This window comes from Salmo trutta, chromosome 28 (genome assembly GCF_901001165.1).
Source record: "Salmo trutta chromosome 28, fSalTru1.1, whole genome shotgun sequence".
NCBI lineage: Eukaryota > Metazoa > Chordata > Actinopteri > Salmoniformes > Salmonidae > Salmo > Salmo trutta.
Genome location: NC_042984.1, coordinates 14,503,063 through 14,522,004, shown reverse-complemented (window position 1 = coordinate 14,522,004; position 18,942 = coordinate 14,503,063). Strand labels below are relative to the sequence as shown.

The 18,942-nt window shown below is 40.7% G+C and overlaps 1 protein-coding gene across 1 annotated transcript in view; it reads right to left on the bottom strand.

Annotated features, from left to right (window-relative positions):
- LOC115165578 (cAMP-dependent protein kinase inhibitor gamma) overlaps positions 1–18,942 on the bottom strand; it is a 42,136-nt gene extending 23,194 nt beyond the window's left edge. Inside the window, exon 1 of the mRNA XM_029718776.1 lies at positions 18,773–18,942. The gene's annotated coding sequence lies outside the window, so the exon portion shown is untranslated. The remainder of the gene's footprint in view (positions 1–18,772) is intronic.

Genomic DNA, 18,942 nt, shown 5'->3' with positions numbered 1-18,942 from the left:
GTTCTTTCTAGTCCCTTTCGAAACTACAGTATCCGTGGGGTTACGTTGCACTTCCTAAGGCTTACATTGGCTGTCTAAAGCCTACAGAAAGTGGTTTGAGCATTCTCCTGTCACTGGGCAGATAATAGGAGCTCAGTTTCTGAGTGGACTGCCTGGCAACAAAGGGATTGGATATGCGCAGTCACGCGAGCACGCTGTTCCTTCTTTTTCTCCTTGAATGAATACGCTATTGTCCGGTTTGAATATTATCGCAATTTTACGTTAAAAATACCATAAAGATTGATTTTAACAGCGTTTTACATCCTTCTAAGTACGGTAATGGAACATTTTGACTTTTCGTCTCTGGTTCCGCGCTCGTGCGTTATGCCTTTGGATAAGTGATCTGTACCCATGAAAAAAACGGAGGTATTTGGACATAAATATGGATTATTTGGAACAAAAACAACATTTCTTGTGGAAGTAGCAGTCCTGGGAGTGCATTCTGACGAAGATCAGCAAAGGTAAGAGAATATTTCTAATACTAATTCTGAGTTTAGGTTGCCCCGAACTTGGCGGATGTCTGTATAGCTCTCTGTGATGGCTGAGCTATGTACTCAGAATATTGAAAAATGTGCTTTTTCCGTAAAGCTATTTTAAAATCTGACAGACTACCCCTGGATGCAACTGCTATCTATAATTCTTTAAATAATATATATTTTGTCAACGTTTATGATGAGTATTTTTGTAAATTGATGTGCACATTCACCGGTCGTTTTGGTGGGAATACATTTTCTGAACATCACGCGCCAATGTAAAATGCTGTTTTTGGATATAAATATGAACTTTATCGAACAAAACATACATGTATTGTGTAACAATGTCCTAGGAGTGTCATCTGATGAAGATCGTCAAAGGTTAGTGCTTCATTTAGCTGTGTTTTGGGTTTTATTGACACATGTCCTTGCTTGGAAAATGGCCTTTTTGAAATCGGACAATGTGGTTACATCAAGGAGAAGTGTTTCTTTAAAATGGTGTAAAATAGTTGTATGTTTGAGAAAGTTGAATTATGACATTGTGTTGTTTTTAATTTGCCGCCCTGATATTTCACTGGCTGTGTCCCGCAGACGCTAGCGTCCCACGTCGCCCATAGAAGTTAAACAGTCCAAAATCACATTACACAATTTCACAAACAGTTCCATCCTTATCCATTCATTTTATACAACCATTTAGATGTAAGTCTCATAGCTGAGGCTATTGTATAAACATGATTATGGAAATGTGGCCATATTGTCTCTCATGAGTTTCACAAAATTGTACCAAATGGACCAGTTCATAGCTGGATTCTTCACCGATCTTTTATACCCTCTCCAGAACATAAATGTTGTTCGGTTCTCCAGTTCTGTGAGGTGGAAGAAATTCCTTTGTCCTCTCTATACTGTGGCCATGAGGAGAGGGTATCCTCGTAGGAATTTACGACCACTCTTACAGAGCCTGGTGTCAGAAGTATAGAGGTCGGGGGATGGTGCTCGCAGTGTCCAAAGAGGGCAACGTCATGACAACCGTGAAGCACTGGGGTGGCAGCATCATGTTGTGGGAGTGCTTTGTTGAAGGAGGGACTGGTGCTCGTCACAAAATAGATGGCATCATGAGGCAGGAAAAATTGTGTGGATATATTGAAGCAACATCTTAAGACATCAGTCAGGAAGTTAAAGCTTGGTCGCAAATGGGTCTTCCAAGTGGACAACGACCCCAAGCATACTTCAAAAATTGTGGCAAAATGGCTTAAGGACAACAAAGTCAAGGTATTGGAGTGGCCATCACAAAGCCCTGACCTCAATCCTATAGAACATTTGTGGGCAGAACTGAAAAAGCAGGTGAGAGCAAAGAGGCCTACAAACCTGACTCAGTTACAACAGCTCTGTCAGGAGGAATGGGCCAAAATTCACCCAACCCTGAATTCACCCTTCCACAAGGAAGCTTATGGATGGCTACCCGAAACATTTGATCCAAGTTAAACAATTTAAAGGCAATGATACCAAATACTAATTGAGTGTATGTAAACTTCTGACCCACTGGGAATGTGATGAAAGAAATATAAGCTGAAATAAATAATTCTCTCTACTATTATTCTGACATTTCACATTCTTAAAATAAAAAGTGGTGATCCTAACTGACCTAAGACAGGGAATTTTTACTAGGATTAAATGTCAGGAATTGTGAAGACTGAGTTTAAATGTATTTGGCTAAGGTGTATGTAAACTTCCCACTTCAACTGTATGTACCAAGGCAACATCTAGACGTTATCAATTGTAGTTATTTATTGTGTAGGTGCTATCCTACAAACTGCCAGGTTTGTAGGAAAATGGTCTTAAGTGGCAACAAATCTGCCCAATAAGCTAAATCGCTTTCCATACACGCAATCCTTGACACACCCACACTCCGGTCACCATATTGGGCTGCAGCCAACCATACTCAGGAATCACACCTGTGTAGAAGCACCTGCTTTCAATATACTTTGAATCCCTCATTTACTCAAATGTTTCCTTTATTTTTGCCAGTTACTGCACCTGTAGAGATCTATAGTCCAGATACTCCTCTATAGAGCCAACCAACAGCATAATTCTATTTCTCCTCCTTTCCCTGGGAATTATTGAAGAGGTGGCCTCCTCCATTTCTGATGCTGGCTTGCCAAGCAGCAATCCCACACAGCTACCAGGATGTGGATGCAGGAGTCCTGTGATTCAATTTGCGGAGTAGAAAATGAGAAGAGTTGAAGTAGAAGCAAAAAACATTCCCCATTAGTAGCTAGCTTTAAAAATCAGCAGACTTGGGTAATCATTATGGTTTGCAGAGGAGGCTGGTGGGAGGAGCTATAGGAAAACAGGCTAATTGAAATAGCTGGAATGGAATTAATGGAACCGAGTCAAACATGTGGTTTCCAAATGTGGTATAAATAATGAAATCAGCTCTGCACTAATTCAGGGTTGGGTAAGTTACTTACTAAATTAAATCTGTTATGAATACTAGTTACCTGTTCAAAATTGTAATCAGTAACGTAACTTTTGGATTACCCAAACTCAGTAACTAAATCGGATTACCTTCCCCTTAAAGGCCCAGTGCAGTCCAAAACATGTTTTTTTCTGTTATATAAAGTATACATCTACACACTGAGGAAGTAATACTATGGTGAAATTGTGAAAATGATGATAACGCAATAAGAGCCGTTGGAAAACACTGCCTGAAGTTTCAGCCCGTTTTGGTGGAATGGAGATTTGGCCTGCCTGGTGAATTGGTTAATAGACCAATAAGAATTTCCAAACCTATGCCAATAACAGCTACTTTTTTATATTGTATTACTCAAACAAATCCCAGAGAGCCCGAGCAAAATTCTTGTTTGATTAATTGCTCTTCGCTAAGAAGCTGTTTATTTTTGGCCATTGTAATTGAAAATAATCGTGATGTGACTATCATTAATGGGATGACTTATTCATTTAATAATTACCTACTACGTTAAATTATTACGCTATTAAATTAGTCATGTAACAATTAACTCATTAGGAATTTAGGGCACCACGGGAAAAGTTTATAACCTCTTAAGGATCCGCCCCTTTTTTTTCAATTCTCACTGAAAATGTCATACCCAAATCTAACTGCCTGTAGCAAGGATATGCATATTCTTGGTACCATTTGAAAGGAAACACTGAAGTTTGTCAAAATGTGAAAGGAATGTAAGAGAATAACAATAGATCTGGTAAAAGATAATTCAAAGAAAAAAAACTTATTTTTCATGTACCATCTTTGAAATGCAAGAGAAAGGCCAATGTATTATTCCAGCCCAGGTAAAAATGTATATTTAGGCCACTAGATGGCAGCAGTGTATGTGTAAAGTTTTAGACAGATCCAATGAACCATTGCATTTCCGTTCAAAAGTTTGTATCAAGACTGCCCAAATGTGCCTAATTTGTTTATTAATAACTTTAAGTTCATAACTGTGCACTCTCAAACAATAGCATGGTATTATTTCACTGTAATAGCTACTGTAAATTGGACAATTCAGTTAGATTAACAATAATTTAAGCTTTCTGACAATATCAGATATGTCTATGTCCTGGGAAATGTTCTTGTTACTTACAACCTCATGACAATCGCATTAGCTAACGTAGGCTAATGCGACACCTAAAACAATAAATCCCTAGTGGTCCAACACAATGACACTTGTTACACAAGATGGAGATGTAAAGAGAGAGCAAGAGATGCAATGATGTATTTACACGTTGAAGGTCTTCCTGGTGTATCTCTGTTGGGCCCTCTGATGGCTTTGTCTTTCGTTCTCAGGTGTAAGTCTCTGTCCACAAGAGGTCACAATGTCCTTAGTTGTCTGTGTACTTGCACTCGTTCTGGAAGAGTGGTCTCCTGAGGACGGCTAATCAGCCTTGTCGATGATCCCAGAGTGGTGATGAAAGAAGTGTAGGACACGATGATTTGAGGAGAATAACTGGATGGTCCTACTTAAATTCACCTTCTTAGATACAGCTACTCAACCGTAGCATTGATTGTTAAGAAATTATTTTGTCTTCTTCAACCTCGTGTTGCGTTTTGGGGGTCACATCTATCTTAGCCCACGCTGCAGCTGTGGTCCATTTTAGTCTGATATGTTCATTCTTAACTCAAATGCTTTATACCCTCGGGTAAAAAGGGGGCGTTTACGTCAGGCTGACACGCTCTCTGGGTTCCCTGGTGCGTGGTTAGTTACGAGGCAAGGTATCACAATTTACTATGATCTCATTAGTGAACTAAAATCACAATCTTATCACAAAAACATTCTCTTTATCCTGGATATTTTCCACACAACGTAAAGTATGTAAACATGATATACACCGTATGAAAACTCTTCAAGTTACATGTTTTTGTTATAACATCTTCATGCACCTTTTAATGACATCACAAAATAGACATATTTTCCATATTCCATCATTCCCAATATTCAAATCTTGAAATATATTGTCCCAGTGTCCATGGTTTGATGTTGTAGTTTAGGGCGGAAAACTCTTCATAAGACAAAGGCATTCTAGTCACCCAAACTAGGCCCCTAAAGGAATCGTCTGCTGCCTATGGTTTACAATCGACGTGCGGTGTCATAAAACCCCCCCACATCCATCCCTCTTCCCCCTCTGTGGGTGAGAGCTCTGTAGAGCTGATCCACTGTAACCTGGTCCTCACAGGAGAGTCATAACAGTAAGGTAATTATAACCCAGAAATAATTGAGAAAAACAGCTGTACTGGACCTTTAACCTTTCTGGGCCCGGGGGCAGTATTGGGTAGTTTGGATGAATGAGGTGCCCAAATTAAACTGCCTACTACTCGGGCTCAGAACGTAGGATATACATATTATCCAACATTATTAGTAGATTTGGATAGAAAACACTCTGAAGTTTCTAAAACTGTTTGAATGATGTCTGTGAGTATAACAGAACTCATATGGCAGGCAAAAACCTGAGAAAAAAATCCAACCAGGAAGTGGATTGTAGTTTGTCAAGACTGGGCCTATTCAGTATACAGTGACTTAGGGTTCAATTTGCACTTCCTAAGGCTTCCACTAGATGTCAACAGTCTTTAGAACGTGTTTCAGGCTTTTGCCGTCAACAGAGAGCGAACAAGACCTCCTGGAGTCTGATGACCGAGAGAATGACATGGCCTCAATTACGCACGTTCACGTGAGGGGTAGCTGTGTTCCATAACGTTTTTCAAGACATTGGAATCGTCCGGTTGGACTATTACTGAAGTTTTACGTTAAAAAGGCCCTAAAGATTGATGCTTTACAACGTTCGACATGTTTCAACGAACGTAAATATAACTTTTGTTGTGAAATTTTTGTCGCGCTTCCTACATTTGGAGTAGCTTACTGAATGTGCAAACAACAAGGAGGTATTTGGACATAGATTATGGACTTTATTGAACAAAACAACATTTATTGTGGACCTGGGAATCCTGGAAGTGCCTTCTGATGAAGATCATCAAAGGTAAGTGAATATTTCTAATGCCATTTATGATTTTAGATGACTCCAAAATGGCAGGTATCTGTATTGCTTGATGTCTTTTTCTGAGCGCCGTACTCAGATTATTGCAAAGTGTGCTTTCCCCGTGAAGCTTTTTTTAAATCTGTCACAGCGGTTGCATAAACGAGATGTTCATCTATAATTCTTTGAATAACAGTTTAATATTTTATCAACGTTGATGAGTATTTTTGTAAATTGTTGTGCTGATTCACCGGCAGTATTGGAGGCAAAATATTTTCTGAACATCACGCGCCAATGTAAAATGGGTTTTTTGGATATAAATATGAACTTTATCAAACAAAACATACATGTATTGTGTAACATTGAGTCCTAGGAGTGTCATCTGATGAAGATCGTCAAAGGTTAGTGCTTAATTTTAGCTGTATTTCTGGTTTTAGTGACCTTTCTCCTGCTTGGAAAATGGCTGTGTGGTTTTTCTTGTGTCGGCACTGTCCTAACTTTATGCTTCGCCGTAAAGCCTTTTTTGAAATCGGACAATGTGGTTGGATTAAGGAGAGGTGTATCTTTAAAATGGTGTAAAATAGTTGTATGTTTGAGAAATTTGAATTATGACATTTTGTTGTTTTGAATTTGCCGCCCTGATATTCCACTGGCTGTGTCCCGCAGGTGGGACGCTAGCATCCCACGTAGCCCATAGAAGTTAAGAGGCATTAGAAGACAAAAAGGATCCATTAAACACATTTGGTGTGTCATCAACGACTTGTAGTCAGACTCGCTCAGGTGGAACAAATTTAACTGCATCTTTTTTCAATGCTGAATTGAATGTCATTGAGAAAACAGAAAGGTGTCTGTATTTTTTCACAAATACCCTTTCTGAATTTAAAAGTAATCTAAGAAGTAATTTAGTTTTTAAAAGCATCTGATGACAATATTTTTTTCTGGTAACATAACTAGGGTTGCACATTTTGGAGAATATTCAGAGGTGGAAACATTCCGTGGGAATTAAAGGGAATATATGCAAATTAATACCATTTAAATGTAGATGTTTTTTGCATTGGATATATCTACCATATCAAATGGAAACAGAAACATAAACCTTTTACCTTATAAGTAGACAATTACAAATTATTAAATCCTTCCAATAGAAATAAAAACAATGTAGTTACAAATTGAACTTTAATTAAATGAGTTGACTCTTCACATGGAATGATTTCGCTGAACAACAAAAGGGAATATTGAAGATGTTTTTTTTATATAAAATGTGTTTACAGCCATGTCTGGTGATTAACTGCACCAAAATTATCAACCTTCCTGGGTGAACACCACATTCAAGTCAGAAACGTTTTCAACATACATCTGTAAAATGATATAAACTAAAGTCTAGGAACTAAAGCTTTGGTTGGCTTTCTCTCAGGCTTCCGAGTCTTCTCCCTGGACTTCTCAATGTCCACCTCTTGAACATCAGCGTACATGTTGGGCCTCATCTTCACTGTCACTTTCCAACCTTGAGGATGGCTCGTTGTCAGGCTCAAAAAGCCTCAAATTTGCCCGGATGGCCACCAATTTTTCAACCCTTGTATTGGTCAGCCTGTTGCGTACTTTGGTGTGTGTGTTCCCAAACAAGGACCAGTTGCGCTCTGAGGCGGCTGATGTTGGTGGGATTTGGAGGATGATGCAGGCAACAGGGGAAAGATCCACAAAGTCCCGTTCACCAGGTGGCTGATGAGATATGTTGGCATGACTGCTATATTTCATCTCCATCCCAAAGCCCTTACTTGGAAATGTACTTCACCAGACTGCCAAGAACCTTGCCCTCATCCAGGCCAAGGTGGCAAGACACAGTAGTGATGCCACCATAGGACTTGATCTCTGCACCAGACAGGATGCTCTTACCAGCATACTTGGGGTCCAACATGTACGCTGGGGCGTGGATGGGCTTCAGGCAGAAGTCTTCACGCTTTTTGATGTATTTCAGAACTGCAGTTTCCTCTGCTTGGAGCAACAGCGAAGTGGGCAGGGCAGTACAGATTTCTTCTCTTACATCTGCAAGCAGAGTCTAGACATCAGACAGGATGGCATTGTCTCCCTCATTCCGTGCAATGGCTAATGCTATAGGTTTCAGGAGTTTCAGGTTGCTTACCACTCTCTCCCAAAATACCTCACCCGGGAGGATACTCTTGATGGGGCTGTCTATATAAGCAGACTGTGATATGGCCATTTCTTGGAGAGACTCCTTCCCCTCCAGGAGACTGTCAAACATGATGACAACACCACCCCAATGGGTGTTGCTGGGCGCTTCAATGTGGTGATCTTATTCTTCTCACTTTGCTTGGTGAGGTAGATTGCTGCTATAACTTGATGACCCTTCACATACCTAACCATTTCCTTGGCTCTCTTGTAGAGTGTATCCATTGTTTTCAGTGCCATGATGTCCTTGAGGAGCAGATTCAATGCACGAGCAGCATAGCCAATGGGTGTGATGTGAGGGTAGGACTCCTCCACTTTAGACCAAGCAGCCTTCATGTTCACAGCATTGTCTGTCATCAGTGCAAATACCTTCTGTGGTCCAAGGTCATTGATGACCGCCTTCAGCTCATCTGCAATGTAGTGACTGGTGTGTCTGTTGTCCTTTGTGTCTGTGCTCTTGCAGAATACTGGTTGAGGGGTGGAGAGGTAGTTAATTATTCCTTTCCCACGAACATTCAACCACCCATCAGAGATGATTGCAATACAGTCTGCTTTCTCTATGATTTGCTTGACCTTCACTTGAACTCTGTTGAACTCTGCATCCAGCAAATTAGTAGATAAAGCATGTCTGGTTGGAGGGGTGTATGCTGGGCGAAGAACATTTAGAAATCTCTTCCAATACACATTGCCTGTGAGCATCAGAGGTGAACCAATTGCAGACACAACTCGAGCAATACATTCATCAGCATTTCTGACTACGTTCCTCCGTTGAGTCAGAAATCTTCAGATTCCAGGAGGACTATGAGCTGTTGCTATCGATAAGGTGTCTGATTCATCATTTTCACCTCGAATAGAAGTAGAGGAACTTTTGTCAGAGGTTGCTTGTTGTGAGCGCTGTGGGAACTTTATGCACTTGGCCAGATTATTCTGCATCCTTGTTGCATTCTTCACATATGATTTGACACAGTATTTGCAAATGTACACAGCTTTTCTTTCTACATTAGCTGCAATGAAATGTCTCCACACATCAAATAGTGCCCGTGGCATTTTCCTGTAAAGAGAAGGAAAAAAAAGGAGTAAAAAAAACTAACAATTTCATGCACAGATAAATAGTTAAGAACTTATCTTACAAAGGAGTTGTTTAATCTAAATGTTTTAAAAATGAAACATGTTAGGAAACAGGTGAATTAACACTCCTCAGTTAGCAGGCTCAAGCAAACTCAAACCCACATGGTAGCAAAAACTAACTAGCAGAAATTGTTAACAAGTTAGAAATTATGTAAAACACACTATTCTGTAGGCTACTATTTACTAGTTAAATAAATACAAATAAATTGCATGTATGCCATATAAAATGTATTCACGCCACCCTGTATTGTAATCAAAACTTACCAGAAAGCATGTGGTCCTTGGCTCAGACAGTGTAGTAGTGTGGGCTAAATAGCATCTCATTAGTGTGCAAGATCTTGAGAATCCGCTGTACATGTGATGGAAGAATGCACTGTCCATGCAGAGGGTTACAATTCCATTGAATTGGGGATAGTTTAAGCAAAATATGCCACAAGACCTAGAATTGCCTTATGTGTATCCCACAAAAAAAGGTTCACCGTTATAAGCTAACTTTTTTGATGAATTTAAGCAATATTCCCAAAATACCCGGTCTTAACTCCCCATGGAAAATGTAAGGAAATCAGATTTCATGTAGCTGATTACATGCACTTGTTACTTCCCAACCCTGAATGTAGTAAATTAAAATTACAGAGCAATTAAATCTGCATTGCTAGTTGGTTACCCACACATGTTAATGTTATATTAACGTTGATCATTAACGTTATTCTAAGAGGGACTCAATCATACCCACTTATCCCTCATTCTTTTACATGTCCTTAATGACTAAGCCCACACAGGTATTTTGCTAAACCAACAAACATCTTGACTTACTAAAAAGCCAAAGTGAAGGGTAATATTAAAATCATATGGCTCACGACAAATGAAAGACAAGGAGTTAATTCGGATCAAAACTAATAAAAAAAATCTATGGTCTATAGATGAGTGTGTGTGTGTGTGTATGCCTGCGTGTCTATAATATAATTGTGCATAAGTACTACTTCTCTTCCTGACAGTCACTTGGTCACGAGAAAGAAAGGGTGGTTGTGGTACTTGCCTCTTTCCCAGCCAGTGATGGAGCTAAAAAAAACATATGTCCTACAGCCTAGTCTAACTACAGAGCATGGGACATGGTTAGAGGTCAGTGGAGTACTGAGTAGGCGACTACTGACAAAAAAACAGCCTGCAAATGTGTAAACACATCTATTAGAGAGGGAGTAGAAGACTAAAATATAATGCCCATTAATAGTTATGAATGTACACACAAATGCTGGATATTTCTATAGATTGGAGATTTATATAGCGCAACCAATTGCTTTACGCATTTTAGACTGAGGTCTGTGGGCACTATGCTTATAGTTCTGGATCGCTTCTCTCCGCCCAGTAACATATTTTGTATTGTGTAAGAAAGGTAGTCCTGAATACTAGGGATGCATTGACATGACATTTTTGGCTGATACCGATATCCAATATTGAACATTTTAGCGGCCTTTAAGCATTCAAGTACAGTTAAATAGTTAACACACACACACACACACACACACACACACAGCGGTCTAAGGCACTGCATCTCAGTGCAAGAGGCATGACTACAGTCCCTGGTTTGAATCCAGGCTGTCTCACATCCGGCCGTGATTGGGAGTCCCATAGGGCGGCGCACAATTGGTCCAGCGCCGTCCGGGTTTGGCAGTCATTGTAAATAAGAATTTGTTCTTAAAATTACTTGCCTAGTTAATGCAGGCAGAAAAGAGCTCCAACTTCTTAATCATAGCGTCAAGTTTGTCCCGCACATTGAATATAGTTGTGGAGAGTCCATGTAATCCTAGATTCAGATCATTCAGGTGATAAAAAACATCATACAGATAGGCCAGTCGTGTGAGAAACTCGTCATCATGCAAGCGGCCAGACAAGTGAAAATTATGGTCAGTAAAGAACTTTAGGCTCGTCTCTCAATTGAAAAAAAAAAAAAAAAAAAAAGTGTCAGTACTTTGCCCCTTGATAACCAGCGTCAAAACATTACATGGTCGCTGCCCATGTCATTGCATAATGCAGAAGTTACACAAGAGTTCAGAGGCCTTGCTTTAACAAAGTTAACCATTTTCACTGTAGTATCTAAGACATCTTTCAAGCTGTCAGGCATTCGCTTGGCAGCAAGAGCCTCTCAGTGGATGCTGCAGTGCACCCAAGTGGCGTCGGGAGCAACTGCTTGCAGGCGCATTACCACTCCACTATGTCTCCCTGTCATGGCTTTTGCGCCATCAGTACAGAGACCAACACATCTTGACCACCAAAGTCCTTTTGATGTCACAAAGCTGTCCGTCCAGTACTTTAAAAATATCCTCTCCTGTTGTCCTGGTTTCCAGCGGTTTGCAGAAGAGGATGTCTTCCTTAATTGACCCCCCATAAACGTAACAGACATGTGCCAGGCCCGCCACGTCTGTTGAGTCATCCAGCTGTAATGCATATAATTCACTGGCTTGTATGCGAAGCAGTAATTGTTTCAAAACATCTCCTGCCATGTCACTGATGCGTCGTGGGACAGTGTTGTTTGAGGAAGGCATTGTCTGTATAGTTCTTTGGCCTTTTCCCCCAGCATTGTCCCAGCTTTAAAACCTCTTACATCTAGATGTTCCGCTAGCGGAACACCTGCTCCAATATCCAATGACGGGCATGGCGAGAAATACAAACTCCTCGAAAATCCGAAAACTTCAATTTTTCAAACATATGACTATTTTACACCATTTTAAAGACAAGACTCTCCTTTATCTAACCACACTGTCCGATTTCAAAAAGGCTTTACAACGAAAGCAAAACATTAGATTATGTCAGCAGAGTACCCAGCCAGAAATAATCAGACACCCATTTTTCAAGCTAGCATATAATGTCACAAAAAACAAAACCACAGCTAAATGCAGCACTAACCTTTGATGATCTTCATCAGATGACACTCCTAGGACATTATGTTATACAATACATGCATGTTTTGTTCAATCAAGTTCATATTTATATAAAAAAAACTGCTTTTTACATTAGCATGTGACGTTCAGAACTAGCATTCCCACCGAACACTTTCGGTGAATTTACTAAATTACTCACGATAAACCTTCACAAAAAACATAACAATTATTTTAAGAATTATAGATACAGAACTCCTTTATGCAATCGCGGTGTCCGATTTTAAAATAGCTTTTCGGGTGAAAGCACATTTTACAATATTCTGAGTAGATAGCCCGGCCTTCATGGCTAGCTATTTTGACACCCACCAAGTTTGGTACTCACCAAACTCAGATTTACTATAAGAAAAATTGGATTACCTTTGCTGTTCTTCGTCAGAATGCACTCCCAGGACTTCTACTTCATCACCCAATGTTGTTTTGGTTCCAAATAATCCATAGTTATATCCACATAGCGGCGTTTTGTTCGTGCGTTCAAGACACTATCCGAAGGGTGACGCGCCCGGCGCGTATTGTGACAAATAATTTCAAAATATTCCATTACCGTACTTCGACGCATGTCAAACGCTGTTTAAAATCAATTTTAATGCGATTTTTCTCGTAAAAAAAGCGATAATATTCCGACCGGGAGTCGTTGTTTTCGTTCAAAGACTGAAAATGTAAACATGGAGTTGTCTCGTGCACACGCGACCCAGTCTCATTGTTCTCAGATCGACCACTTACCAAATGCGCTACTGTTTTTCAGCCAGAGACTGCAAAGTCATCATTCAACGTTCTGCCGCCTTCTGAGAGCCTATGGGAGCCTCAGGAAGTGTCACGTTACAGCAGAGATACTCTGTTTTGGATAGAGATGGCAAAGAAGGCCAAGAAATGGTCAGACAGGGTACTTCCTGTACAGAATCTTCTCAGGTTTTGGCCTGCCATTTGAGTTCTGTTATACTCACAGACACCATTCAAACAGTTTTAGAAACTTTGGAGTGTTTTCTATCCAAAGCTAATAATTATATGCATATTCTAGTTTCTGGGCAGGAGTAATAACCAGATTAATTCGGGTACGTTTTTTATCCGGCCGTGAAAATACTGCCCCCTATCCATAACAAGATATCTGCGGCAGCAGGAAGAATTAAGTCCTCCACAATAGTATGGGGCTTGCCTGTCCTAGCCACTAGGTAGCTCACCATATAAGACACTTCTAGCCCCTTCTTATTAATGGTATCTGTTGCTTTTGTCTTACTACTCGAAAGTCGTCTTTATTCTCACTCAAAAAACTCCCGTGGCTTATTTTTCAAATTGTCATGTTTAGTTTCTAAATTTCTGCGCAAGAGTGAAGGTTTCCCGTGAGAGAGTAACCGTTTTTTTAAAATGTTATTTATTTCACCTTTATTTAACCAGGTAGGCTAGTTGAGAACAAGTTCTCATTTGCAACTGCGACCTGGCCAAGATAAAGCGTAGCAATTCAACACATACAACAACACAGAGTTACCCATGGAATAAACAAAACATACAGTAGAACAAAAGAAAACAAAAAGTCTATATACAGTGAGTGCAAATGAGGTAAGTTAAGGCAATAAATAGGCCATGGTGGCGAAGTAATTACAATATAGCAATTAAACACGGGTTAGCAAGCAAGCAGTTGGCAGACCGGGGCTAGCAAGTTAGCCTTTGGGGGACGTCGCGATGGGGGTAAGTCTGTTTTTGCCTCTTCGTGCGGTGACGTCGATAGACCAGTCGTGCAATTAGTAGGGTTCCAAGTAGCTCTAGGTAGCTAGTAGGCCGCGGTTAGCAGAATGGGCCTTCAGCGGACGTCGTGCCTGAGGGGCCTGTTGGAATCCTCGGGCAGATTATGTCGGTGTTCCAGTCGTAGAGGATCGGCGGGGTTCCGTGCTCCGTACCGGCAGTAGAAGGGGTCTGGATATTGTAGCCCATGAGTGGGCTTTGGTGGTAGCACAGGAACCCTGGCCGGGCTAGCTTCAGGCTAATTGGTGCTTGCTCCGGGATGGAAATGTTCAGAGTTTGCGGTAGGAATCTGGGGATATGGGGGGGAGGGGAAAATATAATAATAATAATAATAATAGGTCCGTTATGCTCTGGTTTGAGTCACGTTGTTCGAACTGGCGAGAGCTTTCCGAGCTAAAGGTTAGCTGATGACCGCTAGCAATGGTTTGCTGACTGATAGCTGGTAGGTAGTTAGCTGGATAGCTTCAGTTGAGGGATTCCAGATCCGAAGTAAATAGAAATACTTTAGGAAAAAAACAGATCCACGCCACATTGGGTGAGGTGGGTTGCAGTTAATGTGATTGGATGTTAGTTATTTGACTAGGCTACCTGTATTTTACATTGTTGTTATTTCGCTGAACACTAGATGGCTTAATTACATTTTTGCCAGTGAAACGAGGCTACTGAGGCGAGGGGGGAAAAAAACACCCAAACGTATAGCCCCATTGGAAAATATATTTTTAAATATGAATCACATTTTTATTTGGCGTACCCCCGACGGCATTGCGCTTACCCTACTTGTACCTTAGTTTGGGAATACCTGCTTTAGTGCAAACTGTAATTTAACTGAAAATTTGAGTTCAGGTAGTCCTCATCGGTTCAGTTTGGTTTCTAGTGTATACACCCCTCGACATGTTTCTGATGGTCCTGTAGGGATACTATGTATTTTCAGGGTTTTGTTCAAGCCCGGCAGCACAAACACCTGACAAACAATACCATTAGCTGAATCAGTTGATATGAGCTTGCACATAAGCCTGCAACACACCTGTAGGACTAGGGTCAAAAAACACTTTAAAAAATGTATCAGTTATTTAAAGGTGCACTATTCAGAAATCACTCTGCCATTTCCTGGCTGCTAAAATTCTAATAGTTCACCTAATTTCAGTTTGTGACAAAACAAGCAAGTCAAGTGTAGAGAATCATTGTACCATCTAAACTGCTGTGAATTCTATTTTCAATAACCAAAAATTTTGTATTTTCAGCTGTTTGAAGTTGGTGTACAACACTGAAACTAAAAGACCAAAAAGTTACATATTGCAGCTTCAAGGCTTCATGGATCAACAATAATGAGGTCATGTACTGTATATCTGCAGTGCAGCAGTGGCACTACCAGCACCACTCTCCTCTTCCTCCAACTTTCCCTTTAGCTAATGGATGTCTGCTGTTGTGTTGATAGTGGCCAATAACATTATTAGCAATGGAAAAATTAAGATTGAATCCCCTGTACAGTATGTTTTGTTGGGTTGGGGATAAGGGTCGGTTGTAAGGGTTAGTTGTGTATGGTTGTTTTATCATCTTGTGGTTATCTCTTGGTTCCCTCAGGAAATACATTATTTTTGTGTCTGGTCCCAGATCTGGTTGGGCTATCTTGCCAACTCCTACTGATGTGTTGTGCCACTGACTACAGTTGTCAAACTATTACATTTGTCATTTTTGCAGATGCGCTTATCCAGAGCGACTTACAGGAGCAGTTAGGGTTAAGTGCCTTGCTCAAGGGCACATCAACAGATTTTTCACCTTGTCGGCAATGGGATTCAAACCATTGGCCAGCTACCTGCCGTCCATTAAGAGTATTCAGTAGGGATGCACGATATATCGGTGAGCATATCAGAATTGGCCGATATCAGCTAAAAATGCCAACATCGACCCGATGTCTAGTTTAACACCGATATGCAAAACCGATGTCAAAGCTGACGTGCATACCTATATAACGTAGGTAGATGACGTAATGACGCCATGAAAATACAGCACTACACAGAACAAAAGCAGAAAAATACTAAGCGCACACTTCCAACAACTAGTTAAAGTTGAGCAGTCATTTGAAAGGAAGAACATTTCAGCGAGACAACTCAAAAGCAAAACCCGTTAATGCCAAGATAATGGAATTTATTGCCCTTGACAATCAACCGTCTTCTGTTGTGGATGACATTGGCTTTCGCCGACTGGTCATACACACTATTTTTCAGATGTTTCCCTACAGGAGTTACAGTATTGTTTAAACGTACATCTATGAGCTACATGTTATGGGCGTCACTGCTATTAGCTTCACGACTGACATTTGGACCAGCGACGTCAGCCCCATGAGCATGCGGAGTCTGACCACACAGTGTGTTGATGAGGATTTCATACGGAGGAAAGCCGTATTGCATGCTCAAGAATGTGCTGTTTCTCATACCGCTGCTGCCATTTCAATGGCATTTGAGAACATGTTTGAAACTTGGCAACATGAACACACTCTTAGCGCCATTCAAAAAACTGACTTGAGAATTAAGCTCATCAACTGCGTCTGCAGCAGACGTGATACCCTCGGTCATGGCATTGAAACGGCTGCTCAACAAAACTGCCAATACAGACCGTGGGGTTAAATTTACAAAAGTACTTGAGGCTGTGAACAAGCGATTCGTTGCATTCTCTCTGAGCCTCTTTACAGTGTCGCCACCATGCTCAATGCTAGGTACAAGGACCGCTACTTTGACGCAGACAAGAAACACGTTTTACGTGTTTACGTGAAATGTTACATACACAGCTGGACAAGATGGAAACGGACACAGTGACCGTGCGCACCGAGGAAGAGAGGCCATGGACAGACAGCTGAAACTTCACTGCTTGACATGTATGAGGAAATCTTGGTTGAGAATGAAATGACTGAACAAATTAAAAATGTAACACAGCAATTAAGTGGAAACAAAATATGTTTTGAATATGTTTTACTGGTAATGGGGACATGTAAATGCCATCAAAATAACTTTTTTTGTGTGTATGTGTGTGACCTTTATTTAACAAGGACAAGACACAGGTCTTTCCATCATTCTATGATTTTGTGTGTGCAAATGAACTCAAGCTTACGGACAATGTCAAATGTGATATAGCGAAGCACCTGAGTGAGCTGGGTGCACAATTACGCAGGTACTTTCCCGAAACGGACGGAACAAACAACTGGATTCGTTATCCCTTTCATGCCCTGCCTCCAGTCCCCTTACCAATATCTGAACAAGAGAGCCTCATCTAAATTGCAACAAGCGGTTCTGTGAAAATTTAATTTAATCATAAGCCACAGCCAGATTTCTGGATTGGCCTGCGCTCAGAGTATCCTGCCTTGGCAAATTGCACTGTTAAGACACTGATGCCCTTTGTAACCATGTACCTATATGAGAGTGGATTCTCAGCCCTCACTAGCATGAAAACTAAATACAGGCACAGACTGTGTGGCGAAATGATTTAAGGCTCTTTCCAATACAACCCAACATTGCTGAGTTACGTGCATCCTTTCAAGCACAACATTCTCATTATCCTCTGGTGAGTTATTCACAATTTTCAATGAACAAATAAGGTTTTACATGTAAGATGGTTAAATAAAGAGCAAAATTGATTATTATTTGTGCCCTGGTCATCTAAGATCTCTGTCACTTCCCACGAGCCGGGTTGTGACACAAACTCACACTCATTCTTATGTTTAATAAATGTATCGTATAGTGTGCGTGGCAGGCTTACAATGATGGCAATAAACAACATTTGAGAGTGTGCTGACCCTGGTGAGTGGGTACGCAGCAGCTGAAGGTTGAATGTTTGAAGGGGGTACAGGACTATAAAAAGTTGGGGAACAACTACTATAGCCTACACCTAGCCTATAGACTACACCCCTAGCCTACACCTATCCTGAATACACCCCAGGTCCACTGCCGCCCCCTCCCTCCCTCCACTGTAGGGGTAGTACTGCAGCCACTTCATGTTTTTGATTTAACCAAACTGGAAGACCAGGTGTGATAAATTGAGTCAATCACTGAACTGATAAATTAGCTCAGTAGGTCTGGCGCCTAACTGGGAAAAAATCCATCCAGTAGTCTGGGAATATCTACCCTTGTGCTACAGGATCAATAGGCACCATCTTCATCATTTACCCCAGGGGTGTCAAATTCATTCCCTACTGGGCCTACTGTCTGAAGGTTTTTGTTTTTTCCTTTCAATTAAGACCTAGACAACTGGGGTTTAATTACTGACCTTCATTAATTACGTTAGAGGGCATTTGTTGAAATCCCTCTGTCAAGACCATTGTAAAAGGCATAAGAATGTGATCAACATTTTTAAGTTAGACTATTTGGTTATTTCACAAGATCAGCTTATTTGTTCTGATAAGTGAGATAATTAGCAGTAAACTGTTGAACTTGTCTAGGGCCATCTGTTGATACGCAAAACTGAAAAGGTTGAATAAAACGTAAGATGTTAAAATATTGGAGTAGCCCAATTTGTCCCAATTTCACATTCAAATCGCCTAGAATAGAGAATAGGCAGTAGCCTATATTCCACCAGTAGAGACCACCTACATTGTTCAAGTATAGATAGGCATTCCACTGAGCAAAGAACAAAATAAAATGTCCCTCAAGTGCCTAATGTTGGCAAGTTTGACGAACACACGACCTGCATCAAAATCAGAACAAATTCCTCATAACCAAATGTGCATCCGCCAAGGTTGCGCGGCAACAGTCATTTTCACATAAACATTGTTATAGTGTAACAAAAAGACAAATGACTAACCTTGATTCGATAGCCTTAATTATCCACTTGATACAATCGGATCAAACACCAATTCAGTTTCCGGGCCCTTCTGCAACACGTAATGTAAATCTTACAGCAATGAAGTCTCATAAAGCGGGAATGTTTCTCTGGCAACCTCCCGAAACAATGAGGGAAGGTTAGGTCTTCAA